The 13,891-nt window shown below is 40.3% G+C and overlaps 1 protein-coding gene across 1 annotated transcript in view; it reads right to left on the reverse strand.

The window, feature by feature from the left end:
* Positions 1 to 13,891, reverse strand: part of LOC130471814 (protein HLB1-like) — a 60,662-nt gene that overhangs the window by 15,244 nt on the left and 31,527 nt on the right. The gene's annotated exons all lie outside the window — the stretch shown is intronic.

The following is a 13,891-nucleotide window of genomic DNA, read 5'->3' on the forward strand; positions in this document are numbered from 1 at the left end:
CGAAAGAACCTACAAAAATCGTACGCCAAAAGGAAGCATCCCAACATGCATACTTGGGGGCTCCAAGCTACGAAACGACCATAGCAAAAACAAAAAAAAATCTCTCAAAGAAAATGTTTGAACGATCGAAAGGGCACGATGCTTGAGCCCACTTCATGAATGGGCCTGAACCCTATCAAGCTTCTAAGAAAACTATTCAACATCAGTCATTGCTCAAAAAAAAATGATTCAAGCGAACTGATTAATGGACCGCACGCAACGGCCAATCTATGAACGCTCGTTCGCACATACATTCTAAGTATCGAACATTCACGAACACGTTCAAAAGAAAAAAATATAAGAGCGATCAAAGTCTTACACCTCAAGGTATGTTCCTTGGGCCATATAGACTCGCCCGACTATTGCAATAACTGTACGCCTTAAGAGCAACAGTTACTTTAAATAATCACCCCAAAGAGACAAACACCGTAGTCCACCAATCGGCTACGGCTTCTCGAGAAATCATCACGAGAAAGTCCTGCCTGGGACGCATTTTCAACGCCCAGGACCAGGCGCCAGATATTCCGACGCCCAGTTCTGGGCGCTGAAAATCAGCTCAACTCATTGTGTTCCCTAATAAAATTCTATGTTCCAAAAAAAAAGAAAAAAAAAGAGAAGAGAATACATAGAATTTCCAAGTGAAATAAACGAACGAACAAGAGGCCAACTGTGTCATCAAAAGACCAGCCCAAACAATATTTTCAACGCCCCACTTGGGCGTGAATTATTTCAACGCCCAGGCCTGGGCGCCGAAAATAAGCCCAAAGAGGCCCTAACTTCTATAGGATCCTGCCATATCCATTCGACTCGAAAATTGCCGATTTCTTTACCAAAAGGCGCACCTCACGACTTTGTTAAGAGTAGCACACCACTACAAAGATCGCTCGCACTTACGAGCACGATCCCAAACACGATCAAGGACATTACAAAATGCGTATCCCCAAGGAACCTCTTTGACAAGAAATGACCGTCAAGCACGAGTGCTTGGGGGCTCGAAAGAAAATGTATATTTCAAAAGAGAGTATAAAACAATATTCCCAGACTACGTTGTACGAAGTCCCGTGTTTGGATAATCTCAAAAGGTAAAACCGGATTACGACCTCAAGACAAAGGTCGCCGTTAATACTTATACATAGTCCACTAATCAAGGACCCAGGTAGTGGCAAAATTGAGCCGTAAAGACTAGCTCAAAACCATGAAAGATGATGACCACGAGACAATGGTCCGTCTAAGCACGTTGTCAACCCACATTCAGGTTGCAACTAAATCCGAGCATCCCTCGAAAAGAAAATAAATTCTTCAAAAACAGAAAAAACAGGCTCGCCATCTTCAGCCGGCGGGGTCTACGTCACAAACCGCGTAGGTCCTTATTTTCAAAACATCAAAACAGATTCGTCCACTTCTATCGGACGGGGCATCCACCCTTAGCGGACAGGCTCGCCCACCTTCAGCGGGCGGGGTCTGCGTCACTAACCGCGCAGGTCCTCAGTTTTCGAAACATCAAAACAGATTCGTCCACTTCTATCGGACGGGGCGTCCACCCTCAGTGGACAGGCTCGCCCACCTTCAGCAGGCGGTGTCTACGTCACAAACCGCGTAGGTCCTTATTTTTCAAAACATCAAAACAGATTCGTCCACTTCTATCGGACGGGGCGTCCACCCTCAGCGGACAAGCTCGCCCACCTTCAGCAGGCGGGGTCTGCGCCACTAACCGCGCAGGTCCTTAGTCGCTGCAGCGATAACTTTTCCCGGTTTATCCTTTTCCAAAAATCAAAGGATGGTTTATCTTTTTCCAAAAATCAAAGGATGGTTTATCTTTTTCCAAAAATCAAAAGATGGTTTATCTTTTTCCAAAAATCAAAAGATGGTTTCCCTTTTCCAAAAATCAAAAGATTGGTTTTCCGTTTTCCCAAAAAAAGCGATGTGTTGGATTTTCCTTCGTTTTACGTCCTATAAAAACAAAGGGGGTTTTCTCGTTTAGCTAACCTTAAAAATGAGAATCTTTTAAAACATTTTACCTCGTGATTGGGCTTGGCCAGGCCTAGTTACACTTTATAGCTTTGATTTCGAAAACATCTTTAGATACTTCCAATGACAAAGTGAGGGAGTTTCTATACTATCAGTTAACAAATTCCAATGACACGTGAGGAATGTGCTAACACTTCAAGTGATGACCCTTAAGTCAAATGTTATCACTCGAGGGCTCGTGAGACCCTCGCAAAACAGGTCACATACACCATGGCTTGTATGACGCACTCCTTCTAGTACTTTGACCATCGTCTCATCTCGAGACTCAGTCAAAGTGGGGGCTAACTGTAGACACCTACTTTTGTCCCCATTCCCGAAAGGGAAGGTTCTATGATGAGAACACAAATCTCCACTTGGCAACGCATCTCCTATAAGATAACGAATCTCAATCACCCTTTTCATTTCAGCCACAACTGTTATTTATGGAAACCTGCTGAAGATAGTAACTGCCGTAAAAGGTAGTTGTTAAAAGTGGCAAGTCATAAAAGATAGAAACCTGTCAGAATTAGGTGTTGCACTCCAACATAAATCCTAAAAGAGATAGAATTTTCATTCCTGGTATAATTCAAAAATAAGAGTTACGTATTAATTAAATTCCTAACGAACCTAGAGTTCGTAACTGGCCCAGACGCATTCCGTCATAAAATTAATACGCACTAAAAGACTCGGATAAATCTCAAAAGCTCCGTATTCTAAGAGTCCAAATGTGACAAGAACTCGGCCCATATCACATTTTCAACGCCCAGCCCTGGGCGCCGAAATCTTTGGCGCCCAGCCCTAGGCGCTGAAAATGCTTGGGGCCGTTTTATTTCCGGATTCTTTTTGGATTTGTATCTTAAAATATATCTTTCCACACACTCTTTCCCTATAAATACAATCTCAAAACCGACGTGAACAACACACAATTCCATAACCTGAGTATTGAATCTAGCCTTAAGCCTAGCCTCACGCTGCGAAATTGATCCGGCGTTCTGTCGCAATCGACCCAAAAGTCGAACAGAACGCGTCCTGCCCCTTGTAGCTGATGATTTAAGCCTAAATACTGGAACACTGCTTAGTAACCCGAGATTCGTTAAATAAAAGGAGAAATAGCAAAGCCAAGTGGTTAGTTTTCTGAGAACCGTGACGCACCTCTCAAGGGTGCGTTGTAATGTGTCCCTCACATGATTTAATCGCTTTCATCACCCTTTTATAAAATTGTCAAACTATTAACTTGATTGATCTATCACGCCTAATAAGATAATACCTTGGACAATTGAATTATCATGCTAGGCACCTTAAATCAATCTAAATAAGATAATCACGATCGATTTAGTATTATGTGTTGCATATTGCTAAAATCACTTCAGAATAGTTTAATCGTTTAACGCATGTCCCTTCAATTATTTATGCTGAGCTAGTAAGGATAACCTGCCTCTGGAGTTATCGATGAGCACTCCTCTCGGTAGTTACAGTCCCCCGAACTCTCAATCTCTGCCCTGCGGGTGTACGTTGAGCGATCCCCACACCAGGGATCACAAGGGAACCAACGGCCGTCGTGGTCGAACATAATTGCACTCCCTTTATGTCACGATAACCGAGTTTTGTCAGTTTTTCTCATTGTCGTTAAAAACTGAATGGTGACTCCTATATTACTAGTCGATCGGGTGTAAACTCACAGGAAATCCAACTACACTTGATCTGACAACGTTACGCCCACGAGGGACGAGGTCACGCATTAGCCTCGTGCCTTTTCGACCTCCTTACACACTCCAACATAAATCCTAAAAGAGATAGAATTTGCATTCTTGGTATAATTCGAAAATAAGAGTTACGTATTAATTAAATTCCTAACGAACATAGAGTTCGTAACGGGCCAGACGCATTCCGTCATAAGTTAATACGCACTAAGAGACTCGGATAAATCTCAAAAGCTCCATGTTCTAAGAGTCCAAATCTGACAAAGAACTCGGCCCAGATCCCATTTTCAACGCCTGGATCAGGGCGCCGAAATCTTCGGCGCCCAGCCCTGGGCGCTGAAAGTGCCTGGGGCCGTATTATCTCCGGATTCTTTTTGGATTCGTATCTTAAAATCTATCTTTCCACACACTCTTTTCCTATAAATACAGCCTAAAACCGACGTGAAAAACACGCAATTCCATAATCTGAGTATTGACTATAGCCTTAAGCCTAAGCCTCACGCTGCGAAATTGATCCGGTGTTCTGTCGCAATCAACCCAAAAGTTGAACATAACGCATCCTGCCCCTTGTAGCTTGATGAATTAAGCTAAATACTGGAACATTGCTTGGAAACCCGAGATTCGTTAAATAAAAGGAGAAATAGCAAAGCCAAGTGGTTAGTTTTCTGAGAACCACAACGCACCTCTCAAGGGTGCGTTGTAATGTGTCCCTCATATGATTTAATCTCTTTCATCACCCTTTTATAAAATTGTCAAACTATTAATTTGATTGATCTATCACGCCTAAAAAGATAATACCTTGGACAATTGAATTATCAGGCTAGGTACCTTAAATCAATCTAAATAAGATAATCACGATCGATTTAGTATTATGTGTTGCACATTGCTAAAATCAATTTAGAATAGTTTAATAGTTTAACGCATGTCCCTTCAATTATTTATGCTGAGCTAGTAAGGATAACCTGCCTCTGGAGTATTATCGATGAGCACTCCTCTCGGTAGTTTCAGTCCCCCGAACTCTCAATCTCTGCCCTGCGGGTGTACGTTGAGCGATCCCCATACCAGGGATCACAAGGGAACCTATGGCCGTCGTGGTCGAACATGATGGCACTCCCTTTATGTCACGATAACTGGGTTTTGTCAGTTTTTCTCATTGTCGTTAAAAACTGAATGGCGACTCCTATATTACTAGTCGATTGGGTGTAAACTCACAGGAGATCCAATTACACTTGATTTGACAACGTCACGCCCACGAGGGACGAGGTCACGCATTAGCCTCTTGCTTTTTCGACCCCCTCACAAGAAGAAGGACGGAAACGTTGCTTCTCCTTCAGGTATGTATGTTATACATTGTAATCTTGCTAATTCTACTTCTTGGGTATTAGATACTGGTTGTGGCTCATACTTATGTTCCAATTCGCAGGGACTAAGGAGAAGTAGAAAGCTTGATAAAGGCGAGATGGATCTACGCGTGGGAAACGGAGCACAGATTGCTGCATTGGCCGTAGGATGATCTTATTCTATTTCTTTGTCTAGTGGGTTTGTTTTGGAACTAGAAAACTGTTACTATGTTCCTTGTATCACCAGAAACATCATTTCCCTTTCAAGTTTGGATTCTAAAGGTTTTAGTTTTCAATTTAAAGACAATAGTTGTTCTTTTTCATTGAATGGAATGTTTTATGGTTCAGCACAACAAGAAAACGGTATTTATGTGCTAGATACGAGCAAACACAATTATAACATAAATACCAAAAGGGCTAAAACTGGTGATTCGGATCTCACATTTCTGTGGCATTGTCGATTAGGCCATATAAAGTTATAAACACAAAGCACATGGAATTACTTCAACGGAAAGGAATTCTAGAATCATTCGACTTAGAGAAGATTGATCAATGCGAATCTTGTTTACTTGGCAAAATGACAAAGCAACTTTTCTCAAAGGTGGGAGAAAGAGCAAGCGAACTACTAGGGCTAATACATACGGACGTATGTGGGCCTATGAGTACGAAAGCTAGAGGTGAGTTCAGCTATTTCATAACGTTTACAGACGACTTCAGTAGATATGGCTATATTTACTTAATGAAGCACAAGTCTGAATCGTTTGAGAAATTTCGAGAATTTCAAAATGAAGTAGAGAATCAACATGGCAAGAAAATCAAATCTCTAAGATCGGATCGAAGAGGTGAATATCTTAGCCACGAGTTTGATGACCATCTAAAAGAATGCGGTATTCTTTCTGAATTGACTGCTCCGGGGACACCTCAATGGAATGGAGTGTCGGAACGGAGAAACAGGACCTTACTCGATATGACCAGGTCAATGATGGGTCAGGCCGAACTTCCTTTACAGTTCTGGGGACATGCGTTGCAAACTGCAGCACTCACACTGAATCGTGCTCCATCAAAATCTGTTGAAAAGACTCCATACGAATTATGGACTGGGAAACTTCCAAAGTTGTCTTTTCTGAAGATTTGGGGTTGCGAAGCATATGTCAAGCGATTAATTTGGGACAAGCTACAACCTAAATCTGACAAATGTTTCTTCGTTGGGTATCAAAAAGAAACAAAGGGGTATTATTTCTACAACAAGTCAGACAACAAGGTATTCGTTGCTCGTGACGGTGTCTTTTTGGAAAGAAATCATATTTCCAAATTGACAAGTGGGAGAATAATTGACCTCGAAGAGATTCGAGACGAACAACGAACTCAGAACTCTTTAGAAGCAGTTTAGGTTGATGAACCTCCAAGGTCTTTAGAAGAGCCAGTGGGAGTAGTTCCTCAAAACGTTGTTGCCCCTCGTAAGTCAAGTAGAACTATTTTTCAGCCGGACATATGGACATGCGTCCTCTTGACTGAAAACTTAGACGTTCTCATATTGGATATTGATGAACCTATGACTTACAAGCAAGCTATGACGAGCCCAAGCTCCACTAAATGGTTAGAGGCCATGCAATCTGAAATAGACTCCATGTCTGAAAATCAAGTCTGGGATTTGGTTGATTTTCCGGATGGGTTCACACCTATCGGATGCAAATGGGTCTTCAAGTTGAAGAAAGACAAAGATGGAATTTTATACATATACAAGGCTAGAATGGTAGCAAAAGGTTACAGGAAAGTTCACGGCGTTGACTACGATGAAACTGTTTCTCCAGTCGCGATGCTTAAGTCTATTCGGATAATCCTTGGGATTGCCGCTTTTCATGACTATGAAATATGGTAAATGGATGTCAAAACTGCCTTCTTGAATGGTGTTCTTGAAGAGACTGTGTTCATGATACAGCCAGAGGGTTTTGTCGATCAAAAGAACCAAGGAAAGGTATACAAGCTTAAGAAGTCCATCTACGGGCTAAAGCAGGCATCAAGGAGTTGGAATAAACGATTTGATGAAGCAGTCAATACGTTTGGCTTCATCAAGAATCAGGACGAATCTTGTGTATACAAGAAGGTCAGTGGGAGTAAAATTGCATTCCTAGTCTTGTATGTTGATGACATACTGCTTTTTGGAAACGACATTTCTATGATGGAGTCTGTAAAGACTTGGCTTGGGAAGTGTTTCTCAATGAAGGACTTAGGAGAGGCACAATACATATTGGGCATCAAGATCTATAGGGATATATCTAAGAGGATGGTTGGACTAAGCCAAAGAACTTACATTGACAAAGTGCTAGCTAGGTTCAATATGATGGAAGCCAAGAGAGGCCATCTACCCATGTCACATGGCACATATCTAAGCAAGAATCAATGTCCCAAAACATCTGATGAGCGTAGAAAGATGAGTGGAACTCCATACGCTTCGGCTATTGGAGCCATCATGTATGCTATGATTTGTACAAGGCCGGATGTTTCGTTCGCACTCAGTGCAACGAGCAGGTACCAGTCAGAACCAGGTGAGGCGCATTGGACTGCTGCCAATAACATCCTAAAGTACTTGAAAAGGACTAAGGATCAGTTTCTGGTTTATGGTGGTACAGATGAGTTAATTGTTAAGGGCTATACGGACGCAAGCTTTCAAACCAACAGAAATGATTTCAGATCACAGTCTGGGTTTGTGTTCTGCCTCAAAGGCGGAGCAGTAAGCTGGAAAAGTGCTAAGCAAAGCACTATTGCGGATTCTACAACTGAAGCCGAGTACATTGCTGCCTCAGAAGCATCAAAGGAAGCTGTTTGGATTCGGAAGTTCATCGAAGAACTTGGTGTTGTCCCCTCCATTAAAGGACCAGTGGCTTTGTATTGTGACAATAGCGGAGCCATTGCCCAGGCAAAGGAGCCTAGGAGCCACCAGAAGTCCAAGCACGCACTGCGGCGATTTCATATACTTCGAGAGATCGTTGAAAGAAAGAAAATCGAGATTTGCAAGGTTGGAACTGATGACAACGTCGCGGATCCATTGACTAAACCGTAGCCACAAGTGAAACACAACGCACATGTAGCAACCATGGGAATCAAGCATGTTGGAGAATGGTTTTGATTTTCTAAGTATTGTTTTAGAACATCTGTTAGATCTATGTTTAAAACAATTGGTTTAACCATTTCATATTTATGAAATTTATTATTTTATATTCATTTAATTGTGGTTTAGAATTAAATGATAAGTCCATGTGATTCAAATCATTCAAATGGGATGTCAAGATGGATTCTTCGACAAAGAAACACCCATAAGTGAACTTGAATATTGAAGTCACAAAGGATCCCTAATCCAGGTCATTGAAAGGTGGAAGATCAATGACTAATGAAGATTTGATTGCAAGTAGATTACTTAGTTCTGTTTCTTGAACTAGAGTGACTGGATGTCACAATCTTTTGCATAGATACTTATTGGATCTTGTATCGGATTGACCATGAGAACACTTTAAGAGATTAAAGTCATGTCATAGGTAGTTCTCATTAATGGTGATTAGAAACCGTTCCTCAGAACATGAGCGATTATGTCTGCTCGTTTGAGAATTAGTTCGCTTTGATGCTAGCTAAACGTCGCACCGTAAAAGGAGGCTATAAAAGCAGTTATCAGGCGTACTATGAATCAAAGTGAGTGTTCATAGATTGCAAGAACAGATTGTCCTCTTATCTTTGATAGGATATGGTGTTGTTGTGTAACAAGGCCTCTCGGAGAGTTAGATACTGTAAAATGCATGGTCGTGCTCAGAATGGTTAAGGCTTAACCTTCTGCAAAAGTTTGACAGTTGAACTCTGTAATCCGAGAAACACTTCTGGACCTAATAAGGATGGCTTGGATCTTACCTTATGTTCAGTAAGTAACACTAAGCAACAAAGTTATGTGAATGCACACTTGTCTGAATGACAAGTGGGAGACTGAAGGAAATATGTCCTTCACCCAAGGTGCATTAAGTCTAATACCAAGGTTCAGATTAATTGCGAACACTTAATTTAGTGAGATCAAGTGATCGGAACAGCTAGCTGGAGCAATGCTTTCGATTAGTGAGTTCTAATGAATATTAAGATCATAGCTTACTCTTGACTGAACCTACAAGGTCACACTAATGACACGTAATAGATCACCGGATTAAATGAATCGGAAATTCATTTAATAGATTTTAAGGAATTAGTTGGAAAACGTATTATACGATACGACCTTGCATCGAATCGTATATCGTATCGTGAACATTCGTAACCTAGGCGAGACGAATAAATCGTATCGTACGACGGCGATTCGTCGTATACGAAACGATAAATAATATATCGAAAATATATTAAATCGCGAATACGAAGAGCGGCCCACGAGCCGAGTGCACGAAGCACTCAAGGCCCATGGGCGCGCGCTAGGAAAGCAAGCAAGGCAACGAACGCAGCAGCGCTGGCCCATGGCCGAGGAGCGGTGTGCGCGCGGGCCAAGGCCACGACACAACAACAACAGCGCGGCCCACAGCCCAGCTGGCTGTGCGTGTCCGCGTGGTGTTGCGCGGGCTTGCTAGCCGGCCTTGCCTTATGGCTTGGTCGGTTAGTAAGGTTATATAAATAATCTTCTAACCACTTTCCAACTTAACACAATTCAGTTTACACACAACCCTAGGAGAAAACAGAGAACCCTAATTCTCTCTGTGCCTCCAAAGTGTGTTCATCCGAAAAGCACAAACTCTTGATCGATTGTCTAAGTTACGATAATCAAGACGGATCTGATCGTGTCGGTGAACCAAGTAGAGGAACGACAACTGGAGTTCTAAGTTCGTGTTCGTTGACAATTTGTGGAAAACATGCTTCAAACGTAAGTCTGCTTAATCTGTGCTTTATACATGCTTCCTGGCTTTAGGGATTGTTTCCGCACATGTTATTATGTTTAACTGTATTCCCCTACATCAGGCTGGCAGCCCCCTTGAATGGGCCGCGTGCCAGCGTTGCTGGGACGCGCGCGCACAGCGCCCCTCGTGGGCTGCTCGTGTGTGTTGTTGTGTTCGTGCATACCTCGAATCCTTAGACTTTTAGGATTTGTCCAGTTAGATTGTTTTCCTAAATCCACTAGAGTTAGTCGTTTATTAAAAAATACAAAAGATTAATTTAAGTAGAATTCTAATAGAATTAGTAAATTGAATCCTAGTGGATATCTAAGTCCGATAATTCCTCCCTATAAATAGGTGGTACATAATCACAATTTATACAACATATTCATAAGTATTCATATAGTTTTAAGATTAAACTAAGCTTAATAATTTTCCAAAATAATTAAGTTCTAATAACATAAACCTTAGACTATATTCTAGTTAATTGAATCTAAGGCGGATCCGAACGTGCTGTGAACTATCTACGGAGGGACTACACTTGGAGTCCTAAACTTGTTCTTGTTCGGTTCCGAAGCACCTAGGGAAGGCACGCGTCACATGTATGTATCCTAAATTATGTTAATTGACTATGTGGCAATTAATTTGGGTTCCTGGCTTTATGGTTTTTCCGCATGAAATATATGTTTTATATTTGTCATAACCTAACAGTGGTATCACGAGCCTCTAATTAATTCCATAATCAATTATAGTTAACATGGTTAAATTTAATAAATTTGCAATGAATTAAAGGGGTGATTAATTTCGTTGATTGTAATAAATTGCAAATTCGTGCGATTATTTAATTATATGTTCGCAGGATTTTCGGCAGTTTTGTTAATAATGGTCGGAATCTTATAATTTTATAGTGAATTTCCAATGTAAACGACGTTCTAAAATTTTGACTAAAATCAATGATTTGTCGCCAAACCCAGAATTCCCGAATTCGAAGCCTAACTATGACTTTTCGGAGGTTTTAGTTTTTCGAACGCAAATATTATAATTTTTATGATGTTAAATTAAATATTTGCGAATCTTGTATGTAAATCTTGAATCTATGATTGACCTACTGTATATGTTTAACAATTTTAAAAGCCTAACCTTGTTAATTATACAACCTAATTTGTAATTGTAATTAATTTGTTGAAATTCGAATAATTTAGAATTTGATTTGATTTTCATAATTAATTAGCAATTTAATTAGGAACCTATGATTAAAATCCACCATAAAATTTGTTAAAATTGAAAAGTTTTAAAATTTTATTGACCTAGATTTAAATCCATCAAAATAAATATAATAGGAAATTAATTTGAATAATAAATTTTCGATTTTTCGCCGAAATTTATGATATTAATATGATTTATTAATTCGTCAATAAATTTAAATAATAAAAGTTTTACTTTTTATAAAATCCGTTCACGAATCTTGCACGCACAAAGCAATGTATGCTAAGTGTTACCCTTAAGGGTGAAGGAAATAATGCCCTTGGTCCAAGTATGCATTTAATGATAAGTGTAATAAATGCGGTTTAGTATTAATTAACAAGTTAATAATTCAGTGAGATCAAGTGAGCTGAATGCCTAGCTAGAGGTCGCTTCAGTTCAAGTGGAATTAATGATATTAATCCACATCTTACTCTTGACTGAACCCGTAGGGTCACACAAATAGTACGTAAACGGATCAAGTATTTAATGGCATTAAATACTCTATCTATGGATATTCGGAATCGACGGATCTTGGTTTCAGTGGGAGCTGAGATCGTCAAAGGCAAACAATGAATACTCCGGAAATGATGATATTGCCGGAAACGGAAATATGGATCGTATCGGAAATATAAATATTATCCAAGTTGTAGATGTTTCCGGAAACGGAAACATGGTACGTATCAGAAATGGAAATATTGTCGGAATCTGAAATATTGCCGGAAACGGAAATATTGTCGGAATCGGAAATATTATTGGAATCGGAAAATAATTCCGGAAACGGATATATTAAATATTTGTTCGAAACGGAAATTAATTCCGGAATCGGAAATATTAAATATTGTTCGTATCGGAAATAAATTCCGGAATCGGGAAATTAATCGGAAGCGCATCGTACGAATTAGCATCGGACGAGACTTGCTAGACGAAGGCCCAGCACAAAGCCAGGCCCGCGTCCAGCAAGCCTGCGCGCCAACACAAGGCAGCCAAGACCATGCCAGGCCCAGCAGGCCAAGGCGCATGCACAGGTGGGCTGCGAGCTGCGCTGCTCGCGTGGGCCGCAAGGCTTGCGTGGGCTGTGCGGCATGCTCGTGCTCGTATGCGTTTGTGTTCGATACAAATCCTAAATCTAATGGGATTCGTTCAATGCTTAATTCCTAATCCTAATAGATAGAATTAGTTAAAAAAAGTTTTAATAAAATTCTAATTAAGCTAATTAGTATCCTAATAGGATTCCAATTCCCTTTCCATACCCTTATAAATATGTGCCTAGGTTCACAATTTATAGACGAGTTTTCAAGTATTCAGAGTGACATTTTGAGAGCAAAATTCAGTCATACTATTGCCCCATATTAGCCGAAAATCTCTAGTACCTTAAGGGCGATTCTAGTTGGTCAATCTTGAGGCGGATCCGGACGTGATGTGGACTTTCTACGGAGGGACGACACTTGGAGTCCTAAAGACTTGTTCTTGTTCGGTTCGGGCGCAGCTAGGGAGGGCACGCTACAAAGTGTATGCATCCTAGACTAATTATTTGATTATGTGCAATTAATTTGAATCCTGGCATATAGGTTTTTCCGCATGATTTATGTTGTTCATATGTATCATAACCTTACAGTGGTATCACGAGCCTCTTATTAATTGCATGATCAATTATTTCTTAACATGGTTAAATTTTACAAATTTGCAAAGAATTAAAAGGGGTGATTAATTTTCTTAATTGTTAATTAATTGCAAATTGCGTTTATTTAATTATATGTACGCAGTTTTTCGGCAGTTTCTTCGTTACTCAACCAAATCGAGTGATTTTTGTGTCAATTCCGCATGTAAAAGGCATTCTAAAATTTTGACAAAAACAAGTTTTTTCGGCCGAACCCAGAATTCCCGAATTCAAAGCCTAACTATGACTTTTCGAAGGTTTTAGTTTTTCGAACGCAAAAGTTTGTAATTTTAAGATGTTAAATTGAATATTTGCTATCCTTGTTGTTCAATCTTGAATTTTTGATTGACCTACTGTATATGTTTAACAAATTTGAATGCCTAAGCTTGTTAATTATACAACCTAATTTGTAATTGTAATTAATTTGTTGAAATTCGAATAATTTAGAATTTGATTTGATTTTCATAATTAATTGACGATTTAATTAGGTATCCATGATTAAAAACCACCATAGAAATTGTTAATTTATGATAAATTTTAAAATTTTTATGACCTAGATTTGAATCCATGTTAATCGGAAATTAATTGATTAATAAATTTTCGATTTTTCGCCCTAAAATTATGAAATTAATATGATTTATTAATTTGTCGTTAATTTTGAATTAAAAATTTAAAATTTTATGAAAAACGCTCATAAATGTTGCATGCACAAAGCAATGAACGCTACGTGTTACCCTTAAGGGGTGTTGTATAGTGCGGGCACGCGACGACGAGCAAGGGAGCTCGTCGCCCGTGTGGTACGAATGCAGCGAGCGACAAGCAAGGCGCGCGCGCAAGGCCCATGCCTGGGCGTGTGTGCTGTGCGGTGGGCGAGGGCGATGGGGGCAAGGCACAAGCGACGAACAAAAAGCGTATGGGCAGCGATGGGGCTGCGCCACAACGCACCTGGCTCGCCCAAGCAAGCAAGCAGACGCGACGAAGCACAGGGGCTGCGCGCAGCGTGGCCAGCGATGG

Source organism: Spinacia oleracea, chromosome 4, assembly GCF_020520425.1.
Source record: "Spinacia oleracea cultivar Varoflay chromosome 4, BTI_SOV_V1, whole genome shotgun sequence".
Classification (NCBI taxonomy): Eukaryota; Viridiplantae; Streptophyta; class Magnoliopsida; order Caryophyllales; family Amaranthaceae; genus Spinacia; species Spinacia oleracea.